General features: G+C 36.1%; 1 non-coding gene across 1 annotated transcript; it reads left to right on the forward strand.

Annotated features, from left to right (window-relative positions):
* The first annotated feature begins 12,318 nt into the window (after positions 1–12,318).
* Trnat-cgu (transfer RNA threonine (anticodon CGU)) lies at positions 12,319–12,390 on the forward strand. Its single transcript has one exon. It is a non-coding gene; the product is annotated as a tRNA-Thr (tRNA).
* The last annotated feature ends 3,718 nt before the right edge of the window (positions 12,391–16,108 follow it).

Consider the following 16,108-nt stretch of genomic DNA (forward strand, 5'->3'; position numbering starts at 1 on the left):
TGAACAGTTAAACGTTCACGATCGCGAGGTTTACCGAGAGGCCGTTGCGACCGTTTGGCAGTGCTGTCACGAATGAAAAATGATAATGAGCACAGTGCTGTAGGTTAGTGAGAACAATAGCCACTTTACGCTAATCAACAGAGACGTATGCCGCGCGCGTCTGGTAGTAAAAATATTTTCGGCGATAGCTCGTGCCCCGAATGACAAAACCGACACGAGGCATTGCCGAATTCGTCCCCGACCATGAGGTCTCGTTCCTTCGTCGTGACTGAATTTTTTTTTTATCTCCGCTGGGGCACGTACCGTCTGTCATTTCAGCCGACGTGAGAGTCGCGCGCGCGCGCTCGCGCTCGTGCATCGAGACGTTGCGCGACGAGTCACGAGCCCCGAGGACATTCGTCTCGAATAACCCTCGAAAAATAAAATCCTACGAGGATTCAAGGTCCGCGGGGGAAACGAGACTTCGAGCGCGGCCAGCTCATCCGGATAATGATGTAGGTTAGGTTCCCAGCGGTGTGTATCGCAAAAATCAACATTCTTCGTGAAGCTGAGGTTCGCAAAAAGCGTAAACCGGTTTGCCTCGTAAATGGCACACGAGCGTGCGAACGGGAGACAGACGCGCGAGAAGAAAGATCGAGGGAGGGTGAAGACGATGGAGGAGGAGGGAGACATCTTTCGGTCGCGGTGTACAGTACGGCGATTTTTCATCGATATTTCTTGGAAGTATTCGACCAAACCTGTGGTTCTAACGTTGCGTTTAGATTAGGCAATTTTTAGTCGGGAATCTGCGTGTATAACCTAAAATTAATCGAAATTGTCCATATAAATACAATCTGAAATAAGATTTCAACTAAATTGAAAGGCCAGCTTTGATCGATTTTAGGTTGATGAACTCGGTCGCCTGATCAAAAGAAACTTAGCTTAAGGCAAAGAATGACCTAAGTCACATGGTTCCAGCTTTCAAGTTTTCTGCTTTAATACTGTCTCAGTAGTTGAACATGTCCTGATACTTATACATTAGCGATAATTTTATTTAATTTTAGATTTAAATTCTAATGTACTAGGTATATCTAATTAAAAATAGAAACTAGTGTCATGTAATAGTATCCTCAGTTAATGGAACCTCGCAATTTAAGCATCGGGACATGCAATCTCAGATTGTTCACTTATTGAGACATTTGACATCTTCAGCGTTCAAGTATCAGGCCATGTACCTTTTTTAAGTGAAAACATTGTATTTCTTTAAATTCTAGATTCTAGATTTCAATTAAAACCATAATTCGAATTTTTTGAAAATGTGACATAGATCATTTTGTCCAACAGTGATACAAATAGGTTACAGCTGAGAATACACGGAAAAGCTAATCTAAGCCATGCTATCCTATTCTAACTTTAAACATATTTCGTTGAGTACCATATACATACGGAATCGTTCTCACTAAAAGCTAAACTAGATTGTGCTACGTTTTTTCAGGAGCTAAAGTTATGTCCCTGCTTGATCCTGAAAAATTGCTCGCGAGGCAATCTTCCGCTACGTCGAGCTAATAACTTAGCTTTCGAAAAATTGTAGCATAGCTTAGCTTAGTTTTCAAATGATTCCATATATAGAGAACTAATATATGAAAACAACAATTTTTAAACTTAGAATAGCATAGCATATCTTGCAATTAGTTTAGCTTTCCGGTGGATTTCCGGCTTAAGAGTGCCAATTACGTACTGTATGCTGACCAATTACTATGTCCATCCTCTTATTTTCACATATAACAAGTTATAGCAGCTTTAAACTGAAAATATTTGATTTTATTTAAAGAACATATATATTTTCAGTTTAATAGTTCTATATCTTATTATATGTGAATATAAAAGGAGGGGTACAATAACTGCTCAGCACACAGTAACTGGTACCCTTACCCTATATGTCCCAGAAAAAATGGAATCTTATTACATTCGTTTTAACTCTGCTTACATTATCGTGAGCACTGCTAATAAGTTTTTAACATAACATCAAGGAGTCAGAAATGTAAATATATATTACAAATAATTATTCTCACACTGAGTGCAGATCTTATTTCTACCAGAGAACATGTTCTATTTTTGGACTTCTCATTAGTAGATTATCTCTGTGCAAGACAGGCCGTTTGCTCATAAAAAACGATACGACTCGAGTTATTTTCCGTCGCAGCGAGTCTACGCTAGCCTGGTTACTTTACCCTACAGCCGATTCATCGTACGGCCTTAACAGTAATAGACCACTGCATTTCTGATTCGTCAGCCACGCTTTTTTACGTAACGCTACGCGCAACGCCGCGCGTGACGTCAGCTTAGACTCTCGGTGTTGTCTGACAGCGAGCATCGTCGTTGGACGATGAAATTCCTGTGGAGAAAGCGTGCTCGAGCGCAGCCCAGATCCGCGACGATCATGGACGCAAGGCTACGAACGAAATTCGTACTTCTTGTGTCGCTTCCCCCGCGACGATAACCTCCTCGTCTCTTGCGAGACGAATTTCGTTACGAATTGAAGTCACGCGGAGGAACATTGCCGCGCACGCGTTAATCAAGTTCACGAGACACGACGTTTTTTACGTAACACCGCCGCGTGACGTCAGGCTGTGCAGTGTCTGCTGTAGTCGTCGACAGACACGGAAATCTCTCAGAGAAAGCGTGGTTGAGCGTAACCCAGATCCAGAACAGCAAGGCCAACGTACTGGCGAAAGAAAAAACTGCTATTCTGGAGTTCGTGAGTTTTGGTCGCTCAAGGCTGTCGAGGGACAATCCCCATCGCTGCTTAAACTAAATATATCGTCGTACCCTTTAAAAAATGCGCACGTCGCGCAGCATGGAGTCTGCGCATGCGCGAGTCAGGTGGGAGGCGAATTCCCCTCAACTGTTACTTGAGAAACGACCCTCAGCGGCTAAAACTTGCGAACTCCAGTATAATACGACGTATAGTGTTGCTCAAAAGTTTGGGGCATGTGACTTTGAAACAAATAAGGTTATGTTTGCAGTATATAACTTTGCTATGAGGAATATCTTGCAGTGGTGGGGAAAGTGTTTTTAATCGTAATTGAAAGTAAAAGTTCAGATTATAATACACTTTTTTATTAGAAAGGTAATACAAAAATGGAATAAACATAAGAACTTTGAGGTTGTCATGAGTTGTACAGGGTAAAAGACTTAATTATTGATATCAACCCAATTATAGACACTCTAAGTTAATTTAGATAAAATAATAAATGAATATCACGAAATTCTAGACAATTCATGTATTTGAGAGAATTTTTCATTATTTTCTTATAGATAATTCCGTAATTAACGGAAGAGAAAATAAAACACTGAAATGTGTATACTATTAATATAATAAAATATAATTCTCTATATAACTGAAGCGTCATAGAAGATACTAACTATCGTCATTCAGATAACAATTGTTTTTTATATTTAAAATATGAGTGATAATGATTGAGTGACTAATACCTCCTAAGATACTCTTTTCAAATCAATAATGTTTTAAATAAGTCATTCACAGGCTAAAATAATTCACTCTACTTTTAAAATTTTTTTAAATTTCAGTGATAAAGCACTTGATTGGTGCTTAACTTTTTACATTTAAATACAATATTTTGATTTCGTTAATCCATATGACAAGTGAGCAACTCAAAAATAGAGGTCTTGAGAATCATCAAATTTTTTGCTTTGAAAAACAGTAAGAAAAACTTATGTTTTTGGATGATAAATAGAAAAAAATCTATACAATAACAGTAAAGTAAATCTTTAAGGTGACAATAATAGAGTCCTTTACCCTAGTACTTACATTATAGCGAATTGACCACAACTAGGGTACTTGTCCATATTTCTATACTCATTCCTATTTCTGTGCATTAAGATTAAAATTATGTATTTCAAAAAACTTTAATAAAAAAAGCAATACAGGGCGTTTCATAAAAATCTTACATTAAAACATAAACTCAAATTCAAATATAAATAATTTCACGAAACACCCTGTACTCCTTTTTAAATTCTCCACATCAATAAGTAAACTTAATTAAAGAAAGTGACTTTAATTAATGCATAAAATTTCTTTCTCTATAATAAAATTGAATCTGTAGACACAGAAACAGGGACAAGCACAGAAATGTGTCCACGTATCCTAGCATCACGAATTTCGCGTCGAACTCGTTCTCCACGTTCGCCGAGGCATGGTATCGATAGCGTAGGTTACATGCCGAGGAGAGTAGAGTCAGCAGCAGCACGTTTTTTACGTAACGCTACGCGTAACGCCGCGCGTGACGTCAGCAGAGTCGGCGTCGCGCCAGCCACCAACGACGACGCCGGACGCGGAATTCTTGCGAAGGAAGCACCGACCGAGAGAAGCCGAGCGCGGCCGAATCAAGCGACACGGCATAGTTGCACAAGGCGGCAACGCTGCGAGCGTCTGCTAGGTTCAAGGGTACGGAGCGGAGGTTGCTGCTCGTCCCCATCGGTCGACCGACCACCGACAGCTCGTTCCCTACAAGCAGTTAGCCCACGACGCCGTTTCCATCCAACGGGAAGCTTCTCGAAAGATGCGCGAAAAAAAAGTTGCCCCAATGTGTACTGCTTTACGCAGGGAAGCTACTATGGCTTGGGTCGTTGTTAAGGTTCTAGCATGTATACTTCCCAGATAGTAGACGACGTCTTGAAGACGCTACTTTATGTCCATTTTATGACTGAGTGTCTTATGACATCATTTGGATGTTTTAAAAGTATTCGACAGCGCATGATTTAAGGATTTTCGGAATTTACGTCCATGAGATGTTTTAAAGACAGACTACGTCACATAGACGTCAATTTTTTGTCAGAACGTGTTATAGACGTAATGTGGACCTACAATATCCATCATTTTTAATTATCTTTTGCTTGCCCATGTGTGATGTCACATTTTCCCCATTATCTTTGCTTCGCTTCGATTCGTGGATTCCTATACACGGGTCATATTTATAAGCGTGTAATGGTATAAGTATTAAGCCAAGATGGTCATACTTTTCGGCTATGCTAACCTCATAAATGGATAAGACTATATGAGGCATTGGTTATACTTTCAATGAGAGTCCAATGAAGCTAACACCAAAGTACAAATATATCTGTAGCTGTAAGGTAAAATGACCTATGTCATATTTTTAGAAAATTCGAGTTAAAGCCTTAATTGAGATCTAGAATATAGAATTTATATTAGTAGAAAGAAAAATTTTTTCCCTTGAAAGTAAAGGTTCAAAGACACAGAAGTCCATAAGATAGTATTCTCGTTAGAAACTTTAGACGTCAATATCTCGAAAACAAAAACCTGTGACTTAAGTCATTTTGCCTTACAACCACAGATATATCTCTGTCTCTTTTCGTTACCTTTCTGACACATGCGCATTACACTCCAAGGAACATAAAAGAGATGAAGCTACATCCTCCCCATACATCTCCATCCTTCCATCTTGGCTTCAGCACGCAGTTCCGATGCCCCATATAGTCTTACACGTACAGGGTGATCAGCTAACTGGAAACTCTTTACTAAGTAAGGCAGCACTTACAGCACTGTTACTGTTATTTACGATAAATGCTGCCAACACTCAAAGGGTTTCCAGTTAAACTGTTCACCCTGTACATGGCTAACCTTACCCTTGAAGGGATGTCAGCTGTTCAAATACTACTCAACAAAAGTGCAGTAACTATGATTTACTCCTGCCAAAACAGCTTGAGCATCTAGGCTGCTGTGGCTCCACTACACTACCTAAGCAACTTAATTCAAAACAGCTGAAGTTCTGGGCTATTGTGACGTTATTTTTTTTCATGTGGGCGCGGAGAAACATGCAACGAACGTCGGTCACGCCTTTAATTTTCGAGGAAATTACCGTTCGAATGGGGGACGCGGATAAAGTTAGACGGCCGCGGCGTGTGCTGCACGCACGACCGTTTAAGGAATTTAAAAGCGTCTTTTGGCTTTGTAGCGCGCGCACGTTCCTCGATGCGTTTCTTTCTAAAGTCCCGTTTTAGACGCGCGGGACGTGCGTCTGGTTGATTTTAATTTTAGATTTATAGATGTAGATGGATCAGAATTTGGAGAAGCTTCAGTAGTAATGGAGTAGCGTTAGATGTACGTGTTATATTATCACTGGGCTGTGGACGTTTATGCAAATTCCTGTTTTCATGAATAGAATTAAAGAAGTCGGGCCTAACCGAATATTTGTTTTTTTGTTTCACTTTCTAAAGCTGTAGCTGAGAGTCATCGTGACACAAGTCCTTTTTTGTTATTATTCAGGAGAGCTGAAAAACAAATGCGGTTATCTGTTTCTTGACATTGCATTTGAAGTGGTTTATATTATTAAATCTGTGGTTGTAAGGCAAAACAACCTATGTCATATTTTCAAAAAATTTGAGTTAAGGCCTTATTAATATATAGAATATATAATTTATATTTTTAGAGTGGAGAAAGGGCATTGAAAGAATTTTTCCATCGAAAAATAAGAATTCAAATAAACACAGGTGTATAAGACAATATTGAAGCTGAAAACTTTAAACGCCAATATCTCGGAAATAAAAACATGTGACTTAGGTCATTCTGCCTTACAACCACAGAAATATCCTTCACTTATAACGTAGCTTAACTAAATTTACTAAAATTTAAACTAAAATGTATTAAATTTTTGATAGCGTACATTTCTTCATTTTATATTATGAATACTGTCCTCTCTGGCATATTGAAATTCTTCATAAATGCATAAAAATTCGCAGGCTGATTATCATTTATGGAAGGAATTACGCTTATCATTGTATTTTAAATAACTCAAAGAAGTATGTGTTTCAGAAATGCCAAGAAATTTATGAGTTCAGAAGAATGTTATTTGCTAAACAAATACTGTTGACAAAAAGAATGGAATTATCCAGCAAAAGTTATCTTACTTGACTTAAATTATGCAAATAGTTTGTAGTATATATTCAGAGTTCTTTGAATAGGTTTTACGATGAATCGAGGTATGTTTACTAGAGCCTTAAGATCGTAACTGAAACATTACGTTTTGGAGTTGTGTCTCTTTTAAATTCCACGTGCGATATACATACATACTCATATGTATATACATTTGTAAAAGGATTCAAGAATCGACTGTCCTTTTTTAGACATTTTTTGCGCGTGTAACATGAATATTACGCGGCTGACTATAAATATTACTTGACCATTCAGTTTAAGTAGTTAATTTTGTTAATATTCAGATATGGTAGTTCTGCGGACTTATGTAACAGCTAAAATATTCCACTCATTTTTTGAATGAGATCACTGATACTAGAAAATACTGAGTACAGTTAATTTAGTTACGAATTCGAGATTGATTTTGATGATCCAAGAATAACATTTCGATTTAACTTTTTTATCATTTTGAAAGCGTAGCATTCTTTATTTTACATTATCTTTTCTTAAAACATCGTTAGATTCTATAAATGTATATTCAGTAATTTTTAAAAGTTTACATATTTAAATATTTTATTAGTTTAAACGAAAATTATTTTTGCTATATATAGTATCTATAGTTATTGTAAATTTGAGGCTTGTGAATAAATTTGATTTGTTTAGGAAAATTAACAATAATTTTAAAGTATATATTCGGTCTTTTCATTGTAAAAATTTCAAGGTTTTTGTACCTCATGAAATATCTCTTTAACAATAAGTATGACACGAAAATTCGTCACCCGTAATTTCCCTAAATAATTGAATAAGTGTCGCTTAATAAAGACCTCCAACACGGTAGGTGTCTCACAGTCAGTCTAGTCGCAGTTAGCAAACTCGTCGTTGAATACATGTATACAATTACAGTGATTCCCATTAATATTCGTGCGCTCGTATAATTTCAATTTGCAAACTGTATTTATATTTTGAATGACTATGCATCGAGCTTTAAAAACATTGCATCACATTGCAGTATAGTACAAAGACACTTCCAAGAAAAAGCAGTGTTCAGTATGTTAGTTGTTACATACTGTTGTTTAAATGTTAGAAGAAAAACCGAAGAGTGCCAGATTCTAATATTACACAGTTCTTCGAATATTTTACAATTTTAAATGGAAAGATCAAAATGATGATTTTATAGAGGTTTAACAACCTTTATGAAACAAACTGGATGCTAGTATTGGCAAAAAAAATACTAAGAAATACTACAGAAAAATTAAAAGCTCCTCTGGCAGAAAAATAACAGTATTGATTATTGGACAAAAACAGTATTCAATTAAATCCTACATTTTTGTGAAAATATCGTTATTTTAGCTTGCTGATTTCAATTAGCAACGTATCCAAATATTAATACAACATAAAAAACAAAAACTCCCTCTTTAGTATTTCTCTGAAAATGTAAAATACCTGAATAATAGTTTTTATTATTTTTATCTTCCAAACTGATGCATCGTAATACATTTTTTTCGCTTGTTTTATACGCATCCAAAATACAAATACTAAAAAGCTAAAATTCTACCAGTGGCCGAATAGTAATGGGAGCCTCTGTACTCGATGGCAGTTGGTAACGATGCAATTTTACCGCGATAGCAGTGATCTCTTTCGAGACATAGAATCCGCTGGCAACGATCCCGCCAGTGAATAAAAACAGAAAGTAGAGAGTCACCGAGTCGGGTACGTCCTGCTGCTGGTTGACCTCGGCCCTGACGTCGAGATCGACGGGAAACGGATTTACAACTCTGACACTCGCGCCTCGCGCCGTGCAGAGCTCCTAGCCGCGGTTCACAGAAGCCAAGTCATTGTTGTGCACCGTGAAAGCGGCCGAGAAGAGAGGCCTTCAGAATATTCGCCTTCGAATTCGCATTGAACAGTTCGGGGAGGGGATCTAATTAAAAGAGCCGGATGTGGCGCTTTGACCACTCCTTCAGCTTTCCTGTTTGACCATTTTTCGATTCTACTGCGCGACAAATTAATGCTGGGTTCAACCTCGACGCTCTTGGGTAACGTCAGTCTCTCGAAAAATGTGACCTACGACTGTGCCGTGGTCGTCGTGACCTTACTTATTCACTTCACTGTTTTCATTCGTGCTTCTCATGTAGCTGTGAACCTCACAGTGTGAAGCGTTTGGGCCAATAGTGATGCAAGAGGTAGCTAACTGAGGTTGGTGAATTGAAGTGTGTAATTTAGGAATTCTATGGGTAGTTCGATTTTGCTTCATTGTTTGTTCTTTTTGAGGTATAAACTCTGGAATTTAATACTTTGTGAGATTATTTTGGATGATCTCTGCAGCTCAAAAATATCTGAACAAAAAACTCGCGAAACAGTTCGTAGGTACCTTTTGTAAGAAGAAACTTATGACATTTTTTAAATTGAAATTTAATTTTTCTCTGTTAAGTTATTACAATCAGGAAACTATTAACTTTAGTATAGGTCCTTTGTAAATCGAATTTTTTTATGTTAAATCTCTATAACTCGAAGATTTTAGCTCTTCCCTTGACATTCGAGTTATATAACATTTTCGAGTATATAACATTTATTTTTAGGAACAAAAATAATCCAATTTATTTTTATTGGAACAAAATTATTTTTGTTCCAATATTGATCAAATGTCAGTGAAAGATTAGGATCTTCAAGTCTTAAAAATATATTAATATATATTAAAATAAAATATATTATTAACTTATTTAAATTAGAATCCAACATAAACCAAAAATCGTTTGCTCAAAATAACTTCAAAACACTATGGATAATGAACATCATAGCAATGAGCTTATAACGAAAGAACATACATCTGAATAAAGTCCAAAAGATAAAGATTCTATATCTATAAAGCCAAGTAAGAACAAATTTTTTCTACACGATTTAGTCTCCTAAAAAACCAAAGAATTAAAAAATGTCCATTTACAGTAGAAAAAAAATGGCGTCGACAACTCGTCTAAAAATTCTCTAAAAGGTGTTCCAAGTATATTAACAGACTCTAACGGTGGAATTTTCGTCGATAAAATATCGTTACCTTTCCCCTTCGACGGTACTATCGAGGAAAATGCAAAAATCTCGGCGCAGTGTTAGAAAAATCGCGCTCTTTGTCCGCGGTTCATATTATACATTGCGCATTCAGTGAATAACATCTGCTTAATCGCACAATGGGCCCACGGGTAGGTTCCGTTGGGTCCTTTATTATATAGCGTCTCAAAGAGTACGACGAAGGGCCTGAAAAGGGTCTCCCCCCGAAATCTTTAAGACGGCTCCAACATCTGCCCTTTTTGGGAGCTGCCTAGAGAAAGAGAGGCCTTGCACGTGTCCTTTCAGGAAGGGATCTCCCGGGCTCATTGTGATCGACGCGCAAAACGGGAAGTGACAATTGACATCTGTCTTGCGTTACGCAGGATTTCTGGGTCGAACTATTTTTGAAACGGCATATGACAGGGCCAGCGTGCACGCATGCTCTTCCCCACTCTTTCTCGCGCTCTCTCCTCCTCTTCCTCGTAGTATAAAGATGTTTCCTGATGATTTTGGGGATGCCGAGTATAAATAGATACTGTATACGATACGTTCCCATTGGATTTCTGAATGGAGACGGAGGCGTTCTCTCTATTTGAATAATTTTGATTAAATGTTTGAGTTATGCCTGGAATATTTCAATGTGATTCATTTTCTTTCAATAATGCAAATTAATGGAGAGCTATTCCAGCCAAGGTATTTCGGGGGATTTTAAATCATCTGAACAATTTTGGTTTATTTCTGAGGTATTTCAATGGTTTTAATGATTTTTTAATATTTTAGTTTTGCATCGTATCTCAATCATAGACTAATAGGATCATAAATTACAGTATAGAAATTAATGTTAAAATAAACAAATTCGATTATTTTAACCCTGGAATGGCATACTTTCCAGATAGCTCACGACGTCTTGAAGACGTCTGTTTTATGTCCATTTTATGCCTGAACGTCTTATGATATAATTTGGACATCTTAAAAACATCTAACAGTGTACGTCTTAAAAATGAAGATGTCTATTTTTTGTGTGAACGACATATAGACATAATCTAAACGTCTTCAAAACGTCTTATGAATATCATTTAAAACGTCCTAAAGACGTTTTAAAGGCTTTACTTTCAAAACAAAATATTGATAATATTTACGTCGTAATATTTACAATTTATTTTAATGAAAGAAAATAGAATATACACTTTTTAAAACACCTCTGTGCTATATGGGTATCGATTCACCCTGCAGATTTAAATAGCTCTTTTTGCATAAGCTATCGAATCTCATCAATAAAATTTACAATGAAAACCACGTAACGCGATGTAAGCTCGTAACAATGCGAGGAAGAAAACGATGTTGGCTTTTTGTTTCCGCCAGAATGCATCGTTGAGCAAATAGGGAGGCAGCGGCGAGCGGCCGTTGAAATACACGAGCATAATCAGAACGAACGTAACTCTGCTGATTCCATTATCGCGAAGCGCAATATGCACGTTATTTTCGTTCGAAAGCATGGTAATCTTACGCTGGAGCGGTGGCGATGACTCCTAATCGCGTCGTCTGCTGCGAAACTACGCCTGTGACTTTTGGAAACGTTCACGCTGTTTCGGTGATTAATGCGTAGGTCGATATTGCCACGATATGGGTACATATGTTACGTATTACGTAAATTGTTATATCATTTTAATTATCGTGCTTCTGTATGGGATCGTAGTTGTGTTTATCGGTGGTCGCGTAGCCAAAATGGCTTCCTTTGTTGGGTATGCTTTAAATCGACGCACTTTTATTTCGGGTGACCTTGCAATGTTCACCCTTGTAACGTGAGCGATTAATCATGTGAAAACAAACGACGCAATTGTCTGGTAATTAAGGAGTGTGGACGAAAAAGTATACTGGATGTCCTGCGCAACATTTACCAAGAATATCGAGACTTGTAACTTTGAAATTATGCTGGAGAAAGATTGAATTCTGTACTAAATTTATTTACTAAATTGTGGGAAATTTTGTGCATGCTCTCTAGTAAAGAATTCTTTCAAATTAAATATAACTAGAATTTATTAGAGTAAATGGCAGAATATAGCTATGAATTTAAAATTAGTATGAATAAGGAAATTTAAACTGTAGTAGCTTTAGTATACATTATGCAGTTTGGGTAATACATGTACATTAATCATTTCATTACTGACAGCATGGATTCATTGTTATAAATAGTGTTTTACTTGAGTTTTTAGATTTAATTTTCTTGTTTTTTATTTATGAGTGATTTTTACATGTATTTTGAATAATTATATTTCAATATTTGTTGTAATTGTAATGTTTGCGGAGCCCAGTCCTGATAAGGTCTGGATGAAGAGAGAAAAACATCCGCCTCTTTAGCTCAGTGGTAGAGCACTGGTCTCGTAAACCAGGGGTCGTGAGTTCAAACCTCACAGGAGGCAAATTTTTTTTCATTACTAATACTTACTTTTGCCTCATAATATTATTAACAAAAAAGCCTCCTGTTATTATATGATTATTAATTTTAAAAAGATATTGAGAAAATAGTTATTGAATTACTTTATTAACAATATACAAGAGGCACCCCCTTCAATGTATGAAAAGACCACAGAGGAAGAACTTGATAAGTCCATTTTTATCGATTTTTTTCTTTTTTATGACATCTGCTAGTTAAAAGGGAATATTCTTACTTGTCAGAGTTGAAAACATGGAAATCTGACAAATTCCAAGGTATATAAACCACTTTTGGACAACCCCATGTAAAGCAAGAGAATAATTTTATAAATTAACAAGAAACTCAAAGTTACTAAATAGATTCTAATAAGTTTGTTGAAGAACATTGGCTGCACTGTTGCATGATTTGTTCTTGTTATTTTGCAGCGTTCTGTCTCAAACTTTAAAATTGCTCTCCTATAAAATTTGAGAAATGTGACGTATCAAGTTCATCCCCTGTGATACATATTGACAACTCATTTTCATTTTCCCAAAGGCAAAAATAAAAGACACTAGTATTAAAAAATATAAGAACAATAGTGACGACGTTTTAAGAAAAGTGAATTCTATACATTCTATTCTATACATATAAGTATTTAAAAAATGACAAAACACAAAAAGAGTGCTTTCCAGAGAAAGTCAAAATATCAAAAACTCTTTAAAACTTTTCAAGAAAATTATTGACTAAATAAATAATATCGACACAGAGTAGTTTTACCTAATAAAATAATTGTACTTGCAATAGATGATCTAACTACATGATCAAACAATCAGAATTTGTAATTTATTTTTAAACAGTCCTTCAAATAAATTGAGTTCCACAAGATCGATGTTTAATTACTAAAATTAGTACAATGAATAGATCGTAAACTTTTTGCCAGGGGTAGCAAAAGTACATATGCAATATGTAAAAAGACCATGCCCTGGCTCATGGTACCAACTTTACCTCCATCGATTCGTGGCGCATTAACGAAGGCACACGATAATTGGGTAGCGTCAATTATAAGAAATCGTTCTGTAAATGTCGCTATTCGGAATTCAGCCTGCGTGGCGGAATCTGCGAATGCGTCCCACGTACCACGAACCTGCGCATTCTCGATATTCAGGAGTTACACTAGCCAGGAGAGCCGTACTGTTTCCGTAAAATGTCTGTAAAGTGGGAAACCGGAGGTTCGCGCGCGTATATAGCAATACTTCGGGGTTTCGGGGAGAATCGTGACAGGGTTAGAGACGTTTTTCCCCTCGTTTTCATGACGAACAGCGAGACGCGGGGGCGTACTGAATGTTAATCCTCGCGTTAGATGTTGGATAGGGGACGAACTGGTAATACCACTGGGAGAGAGGCGACTGTTTTCGCGAAAATAAGTCGAATACGTGGGATCACTTTTCTGTATCTTCTTCTTTCAAATCGTACACTTTTTTAAATTAGTTCTTCGATTTCTTTTCAGTCTATGCTCTCGTGAGATAGTTACTTTCAAGAAGCTAGATACTTTCTAGAAAAGCTAGATACTTTTTGAGAAAACTAGATAAGCTCATTGTGTTGAATTTATGAGGAATGAATGCTCACAGTGATAGCAGAAAAAGGTTAATTAAGTAGAAATAAATTATGTTGAAGATTTATTAAAATAAGTTTAGTGCTAGATTTTGGAGCATTCAATCTTGCTGTAAGCTCGTGGTCCAATACAGAAGGCGGACTAATAGAATTGTATACATTTTTGAAACACAGAAGATCAAAATTAAACATTACTGAATTTAAAATGAAAAATGCTATTCTTGGGATGATAGCATTACTGATTTAACTTGGAAAATTTATAGGAAATATTAACAGTAATTAATAGTAGAAATGATTGTTTAAATTTTTTGACAACTTTTCATCGACATCAAAAATTCAATAATTTTTCTTATATCTATATTACTTATAAATATCACATAAGAGAGACAAATTTCCCAGATTAAAATTAATTATAAACAAATGTACAGACTAATTTTCGTTAATTTTAAATATTTCATATTTTTTAATCACTTTTACGTAAAAAGGAAGATAAATTTCGTCTCCACATTAATCCAATTTACCTACTTCGATCAAAGTACACATATCTAAAAGTTTGAGAAACACTGTTCATTAAATTGCGCACATTTTTACGAAGATGGTACATGTTCCCCCATTAATGACACAGATTTTTCCAATGGTAAGAATGGTAGTAATTTTACATTAAAAGAAAATAACGCAACAATTATTCCCCAGATATTTGCTAATCGCGAAATTCACCGCGAGGTTGTTACGGCCCTGCCAGATTCGAACCGGTTTTACTTGATGGTCACGAGACTTTAGGCGATCGTTTACGACGTGGGCGAGGTAATGGTCCGTTCGACTGAAAATCAAAATCCCTTGAAGTAGTCGTGTACGAACTGGAAAATAAAATCTTCTTATGAACGTTACTCGTGTCTCGTATTTCTTCGTCTTAACGTCGACGTCGTCGTAGGCTTATTAAGAAACTACAGATACTTTGCTCAGAATTTTCTCCTACTTTTACTGGATATCGCCTAATCAAATTCCTCGAAGAATGAGAGGTACTTTTCGTTTCTTTTATTTGCCATTCATCCAAAACATATGTAAATTTTGAGATCAAGATTCTTTTAAATTTCTCAAAATACAGAGATTACTTTTTCTCTCTTTCAGGCCGTATTTGATGAATAAATTATGAGGTTTAATCTTTGAAATTCTTGGAATTTGAACTCTTTTTCTGGGTAGAGATTATTATTATGCTTTAAAACATGTTTTCAAAGTTTGTCAGAAAAATAGTTTCTTTTGGAGAGGACTGTGAAAATTGTTTGGGAAGAGTTACATATTTAGTACTCCATGAAATGAAATGAAATATCAAATGATTGGTAAATTCAACTTTTTAAGATTTTCCACTTAGATCTCAGACCTATTAATTTTTCCAGTTACAGTTTGACAAATTTAGTTTTGCTGGTAACATTTGTTGATTATTGTCAATTATTGATACCTTATCAATTATTTTACCTCTACACTCTCACAGATATTCTACTGTGTGGTACTTCATCTGTGAGATTGTAGAAATAAAACAATTGACAAGTTGTCTCCTAGCGAAAGGAGATCTAAAGACGAGACAGAAACTACTTTTTTGAATAAATTACTCCTACAACAATGTACACAGCTTCAGCAATATGAGCAGTTTTAGTTGAATTTCGGACTGCAGCTATTGTATCCTACTGTATATGTATAAGACTAGATGAGGAGTTAGGTATACTTCCAATGAGAGGCCAATAAAGTCAACATCAAAGTACAAATATATATCTCTGTCTCGTTTGGTCATCTTTCTGGCGCATACGTATTACGCCCCAGGAAACATATAAGGGAACATCGATTGAAAATACTAAAATACTACGAAATAGAATAGAGCAAGGCTTTCAACAAATTCAACAAACACCAGAAATAATAGGAGTAACCAGATCGATGACAAGACGAGTGCAGATTTGTCTTCAAATACAACGTGATAATTTTAATCATCCCCTACAAAGATAATTAAAACAAAAAACTCATATATCCCATAAACGAAGACAAATAGGGCACCTGTTCATAGACTTCTTTCATTATTTCCAACCATACAATCAACTCCCGAAATAGGTCTCACATATTATGAA

Source organism: Calliopsis andreniformis, unplaced genomic scaffold (assembly GCF_051401765.1).
Source record: "Calliopsis andreniformis isolate RMS-2024a unplaced genomic scaffold, iyCalAndr_principal scaffold0022, whole genome shotgun sequence".
In the NCBI taxonomy this organism is placed as follows: domain Eukaryota; kingdom Metazoa; phylum Arthropoda; class Insecta; order Hymenoptera; family Andrenidae; genus Calliopsis; species Calliopsis andreniformis.